We start from the raw sequence: 6,326 nt of genomic DNA, 5'->3' as shown, positions 1-6,326 counted from the left end.
AAGGGGAAATGGGCGGGGTTTAAGGGGTTGTGTGGGCGGGGTTTGGGGTTAAATGGGTGGGGATTGGGGTGAAGTGGGCGGGGCTTAAGGGACAAAACTGGCAGGGCCTAAGCCCTAAGTGGGTGGGGCTTAAGGGCAAAATGGGCGTGGTTTGGGCTAAAGTGGGCGTGGTTTAAGGGGCAAAATGAGTGAAGTCTGAGGCGTTAAATGGGCGTGGCTTAAAGTCCAAAATGGGTGTGGTTTGGGGGTAAACTGGGCGTGGTTTAAGGCCCAAAATGGGCGTGGTTTGGGGTAAGGTGGGTGTGGTTTAAGGGGCAAAATGGGCGTGGTTTAAGGTCCAAAACGGGCGTGGTTTAGGGTGAAGTGGGTGTGGTTTAAGGCCCCAAATGGGCGTGGTTTAACGGGCAAAATGGGCGTGGTTTGGGCTGAACCGGGCGTGGTCCATGGTCCAAAATAGGCGTGGTCTAAGGTCCGAAATGGGCGTGGTCTAAGGTCCGAAATGGGCGTGGTTTAAGGTCCAAATTGGGCGTGGCTTAAGGTCCAAAATGGGCGTGGTTTAACGGGTTAAATGGGCGTGGTTTGAGGTCCAAAATGGGCGTGGTTGGGCTGAAGTGGGTGTGGTTTACGGGGCAAAATGGGCGGGAGCTAAGGCGTTAAATGGGCGTGGTTTAAGGGGCAAAATGGGCGTGGCTTGAGGGCCAAAATGGGCGTGGCTCGGGCTGAACTGGGCGTGGTTTAAGGCCCAAAGTGGGCGTGGCTTAAGGTCCAAAATGGTCTAAGGTCCAAATCGGGCGTGGTTTTTGGGTAAGTGGGCGTGGCTTGGTCCGAAGTGGGCGTGGCCTAACCGGGCGTGTCCTGAGCGTGGCCCCGCCCCCGCAGGATGATGATGATGATGATGACGACCACGAGGATGAGGAAGGCCAAGGGGGCGTGGCCAAAGCCCCGGGGCTGGGGGGGGGCCGGCGCTACGTCCCCCCCCGGCTGGTGCCGGTCAGCTGCGGTGAGTGACCCAAATCCGGCCCAATTCAGCCCAAAAACGGTCCCGAATCGGCCTCTTTGCACCCCAAAATCGGCCCCGGCGTCTCCGATTACCCCCAAAACCCCCCCAAAATCCACTGAGAAATTCCTAAAAAAATGGCTAAAAAATTGTGAAGGAAGTCTGAGAAAATCCTCGGAAAATCCCCGAAAAAAGCCCAAAAAATTCCCAAAAAAAATCCTAAAAAAATCCCAAAGCCACGAAAAAATCCCCAAAGAAAAGCCTCAAAAATAGCCTGAAAAATTCCCTAAAAATTCTGAAAGAATTCCAATGAAAGTCCTTAAAAATCCCCAAAAAAATCCCCCCAAAAAATCCCCAGAAAACCCAAAAAAAATCCCTAAAAAAACTCTCACGAATGCCCTGAAAGATTCCCAAAAAATACCCAAGAATTTCCAGAGAAAGTCCTAAAAAATGCCCTAAAAAATCCCCCCAAAGAATCCCCAAAAATTCCCAAAAAAAATCCCCCCAAAAAACCTCCTGAAAAATGCCCCAAAAATCCCCAAAAAATCCCCAAAAATCCCAAAAAATCCCCAAAAATCCCAAAAAATCCCCAAAAATCCCAAAAAATCCCCAAAAATCCCAAAAAATCCCCAAAAATCCCAAAAAATCCCCAAAAATCCCAAAAAATCCCCAAAAATCCCAAAAAATCCCCAAAAATCCCAAAAAATCCCCAAAAATCCCAAAAAATCCCCAAAAATCCCAAAAAATCCCCAAAAATCCCAAAAAATCCCCAAAAATCCCAAAAAATCCCCAAAAATCCCAAAAAATCCCCAAAAATCCCAAAAAATCCCCAAAAATCCCAAAAAATCCCCAAAAATCCCAAAAAATCCCCAAAAATCCCAAAAAATCCCCAAAAATCCCAAAAAATCCCCAAAAATCCCAAAAAATCCCCAAAAATCCCAAAAAATCCCCAAAAATCCCAAAAAATCCCCAAAAATCCCAAAAAATCCCCAAAAATCCCAAAAAATCCCCAAAAATCCCAAAAAATCCCCAAAAATCCCAAAAAATCCCCAAAAATCCCAAAAAATCCCCAAAAATCCCAAAAAATCCCCAAAAATCCCAAAAAATCCCCAAAAATCCCAAAAAATCCCCAAAAATCCCAAAAAATCCCCAAAAATCCCAAAAAATCCCCAAAAATCCCAAAAAATCCCCAAAAATCCCAAAAAATCCCCAAAAATCCCAAAAAATCCCCAAAAATCCCAAAAAATCCCCAAAAATCCCAAAAAATCCCCAAAAATCCCAAAAAATCCCCAAAAATCCCAAAAAATCCCCAAAAATCCCAAAAAATCCCCAAAAATCCCAAAAAATCCCCAAAAATCCCAAAAAATCCCCAAAAATCCCAAAAAATCCCCAAAAATCCCAAAAAATCCCCAAAAATCCCAAAAAATCCCCAAAAATCCCAAAAAATCCCCAAAAATCCCAAAAAATCCCCAAAAATCCCAAAAAATCCCCAAAAATCCCAAAAAATCCCCAAAAATCCCAAAAAATCCCCAAAAATCCCAAAAAATCCCCAAAAATCCCAAAAAATCCCCAAAAATCCCAAAAAATCCCCAAAAATCCCAAAAAATCCCCAAAAATCCCAAAAAATCCCCAAAAATCCCAAAAAATCCCCAAAAATCCCAAAAAATCCCCAAAAATCCCAAAAAATCCCCAAAAATCCCAAAAAATCCCCAAAAATCCCAAAAAATCCCCAAAAATCCCAAAAAATCCCCAAAAATCCCAAAAAATCCCCAAAAATCCCAAAAAATCCCCAAAAATCCCAAAAAATCCCCAAAAATCCCAAAAAATCCCCAAAAATCCCAAAAAATCCCCAAAAATCCCAAAAAATCCCCAAAAATCCCAAAAAATCCCCAAAAATCCCAAAAAATCCCCAAAAATCCCAAAAAATCCCCAAAAATCCCAAAAAATCCCCAAAAATCCCAAAAAATCCCCAAAAATCCCAAAAAATCCCCAAAAATCCCAAAAAATCCCCAAAAATCCCAAAAAATCCCCAAAAATCCCAAAAAATCCCCAAAAATCCCAAAAAATCCCCAAAAATCCCAAAAAATCCCCAAAAATCCCAAAAAATCCCCAAAAATCCCAAAAAATCCCCAAAAATCCCAAAAAATCCCCAAAAATCCCAAAAAATCCCCAAAAATCCCAAAAAATCCCCAAAAATCCCAAAAAATCCCCAAAAATCCCAAAAAATCCCCAAAAATCCCAAAAAATCCCCAAAAATCCCAAAAAATCCCCAAAAATCCCAAAAAATCCCCAAAAATCCCAAAAAATCCCCAAAAATCCCAAAAAATCCCCAAAAATCCCAAAAAATCCCCAAAAATCCCAAAAAATCCCCAAAAATCCCAAAAAATCCCCAAAAATCCCAAAAAATCCCCAAAAATCCCAAAAAATCCCCAAAAATCCCAAAAAATCCCCAAAAATCCCAAAAAATCCCCAAAAATCCCAAAAAATCCCCAAAAATCCCAAAAAATCCCCAAAAATCCCAAAAAATCCCCAAAAATCCCAAAAAATCCCCAAAAATCCCAAAAAATCCCCAAAAATCCCAAAAAATCCCCAAAAATCCCAAAAAATCCCCAAAAATCCCAAAAAATCCCCAAAAATCCCAAAAAATCCCCAAAAATCCCAAAAAATCCCCAAAAATCCCAAAAAATCCCCAAAAATCCCAAAAAATCCCCAAAAATCCCAAAAAATCCCCAAAAATCCCAAAAAATCCCCAAAAATCCCAAAAAATCCCCAAAAATCCCAAAAAATCCCCAAAAATCCCAAAAAATCCCCAAAAATCCCAAAAAATCCCCAAAAATCCCAAAAAATCCCCAAAAATCCCAAAAAATCCCCAAAAATCCCAAAAAATCCCCAAAAATCCCAAAAAATCCCCAAAAATCCCAAAAAATCCCCAAAAATCCCAAAAAATCCCCAAAAATCCCAAAAAATCCCCAAAAATCCCAAAAAATCCCCAAAAATCCCAAAAAATCCCCAAAAATCCCAAAAAATCCCCAAAAATCCCAAAAAATCCCCAAAAATCCCAAAAAATCCCCAAAAATCCCAAAAAATCCCCAAAAATCCCAAAAAATCCCCAAAAATCCCAAAAAATCCCCAAAAATCCCAAAAAATCCCCAAAAATCCCAAAAAATCCCCAAAAATCCCAAAAAATCCCCAAAAATCCCAAAAAATCCCCAAAAATCCCAAAAAATCCCCAAAAATCCCAAAAAATCCCCAAAAATCCCAAAAAATCCCCAAAAATCCCAAAAAATCCCCAAAAATCCCAAAAAATCCCCAAAAATCCCAAAAAATCCCCAAAAATCCCAAAAAATCCCCAAAAATCCCAAAAAATCCCCAAAAATCCCAAAAAATCCCCAAAAATCCCAAAAAATCCCCAAAAATCCCAAAAAATCCCCAAAAATCCCAAAAAATCCCCAAAAATCCCAAAAAATCCCCAAAAATCCCAAAAAATCCCCAAAAATCCCAAAAAATCCCCAAAAATCCCAAAAAATCCCCAAAAATCCCAAAAAATCCCCAAAAATCCCAAAAAATCCCCAAAAATCCCAAAAAATCCCCAAAAATCCCAAAAAATCCCCAAAAATCCCAAAAAATCCCCAAAAATCCCAAAAAATCCCCAAAAATCCCAAAAAATCCCCAAAAATCCCAAAAAATCCCCAAAAATCCCAAAAAATCCCCAAAAATCCCAAAAAATCCCCAAAAATCCCAAAAAATCCCCAAAAATCCCAAAAAATCCCCAAAAATCCCAAAAAATCCCCAAAAATCCCAAAAAATCCCCAAAAATCCCAAAAAATCCCCAAAAATCCCAAAAAATCCCCAAAAATCCCAAAAAATCCCCAAAAATCCCAAAAAATCCCCAAAAATCCCAAAAAATCCCCAAAAATCCCAAAAAATCCCCAAAAATCCCAAAAAATCCCCAAAAATCCCAAAAAATCCCCAAAAATCCCAAAAAATCCCCAAAAATCCCAAAAAATCCCCAAAAATCCCAAAAAATCCCCAAAAATCCCAAAAAATCCCCAAAAATCCCAAAAAATCCCCAAAAATCCCAAAAAATCCCCAAAAATCCCAAAAAATCCCCAAAAATCCCAAAAAATCCCCAAAAATCCCAAAAAATCCCCAAAAATCCCAAAAAATCCCCAAAAATCCCAAAAAATCCCCAAAAATCCCAAAAAATCCCCAAAAATCCCAAAAAATCCCCAAAAATCCCAAAAAATCCCCAAAAATCCCAAAAAATCCCCAAAAATCCCAAAAAATCCCCAAAAATCCCAAAAAATCCCCAAAAATCCCAAAAAATCCCCAAAAATCCCAAAAAATCCCCAAAAATCCCAAAAAATCCCCAAAAATCCCAAAAAATCCCCAAAAATCCCAAAAAATCCCCAAAAATCCCAAAAAATCCCCAAAAATCCCAAAAAATCCCCAAAAATCCCAAAAAATCCCCAAAAATCCCAAAAAATCCCCAAAAATCCCAAAAAATCCCCAAAAATCCCAAAAAATCCCCAAAAATCCCAAAAAATCCCCAAAAATCCCAAAAAATCCCCAAAAATCCCAAAAAATCCCCAAAAATCCCCGACCTTCCCGCCCTAATTGCCGCCCTTTCCCCGATGTTTGTGGCCCTCAGCCCCCCCGGCTGGGGCGCGTTGCCAGGCGGAGGCGCGGGCGCGGCGCCGGGCGCTGAGCGGCTCCGTCCTGCGGGAGGGGCCACAATTCCCAAAGCAACCCCAAAGAAACCTCCCAGAATCTCCTGAAAAATCCCCCAAAAATTCCCCAAAAATTCTCAAAAACCCGTCCCCAAAAATTCTCCAAAACCCGCAAAAAAACGTCCAAAAAATGCCTAAAAAGTCCGAAAAAATTCCAAAAAAAAATCCCCAAAAATCCTCGTAAAAATCCCCGAAAAATGTCTAAAAAATCCCAAAAAAATTTTTAAAAATCCTCAAAAAATCCAGAAAAAAAGCTTTAAAAAATCCCAAAAATTCCGTAAAACCTCTCAAAAAAATCCTAAAAAATCCAAAAAAATTCCCTAAAAAATCTCCAAAAATCACCAAAAAATGAAAAAAAAATCCCCAAAAAATTCTAAAAAAATCCCCAGAAAATCGAGAAAAAATCTTTTAAAAATCCCAAAAATTCCGTAAAAACTCTCAAAAAAATCCCAAAAAATCCAAAAAAATTCCCCAAAAAATCCCAAAAAATTTCTAAAAAATTCCCTAAAAAATCCCTAAAAAATCCTTCAAAAATCCCCCAAAAATCCCGAAAAAATCTGAAAAAAATCTCTAAAAAATCTCTAAAAAATCCCAAAAAA

General features: G+C 39.5%; 1 long non-coding RNA gene across 1 annotated transcript; it reads left to right on the top strand.

The window, feature by feature from the left end:
- Positions 1-223: 223 nt before the first annotated feature.
- LOC108449803 lies at positions 224-5,814 on the top strand. The gene is made up of 3 exons (XR_001866107.1): positions 224-234; positions 861-1,000; positions 5,649-5,814. It is a non-coding gene; the product is annotated as an uncharacterized LOC108449803 (long non-coding RNA).
- Positions 5,815-6,326: the final 512 nt, after the last annotated feature.

This window comes from Corvus brachyrhynchos, unplaced genomic scaffold, assembly GCF_000691975.1.
Source record: "Corvus brachyrhynchos isolate BGI_N302 unplaced genomic scaffold, ASM69197v1 scaffold3450, whole genome shotgun sequence".
NCBI classification, from domain to species: Eukaryota; Metazoa; Chordata; class Aves; order Passeriformes; family Corvidae; genus Corvus; species Corvus brachyrhynchos.
Note: the sequence above shows the minus strand (reverse complement) of the source record. Positions and strands in the feature narration are given on the sequence as shown.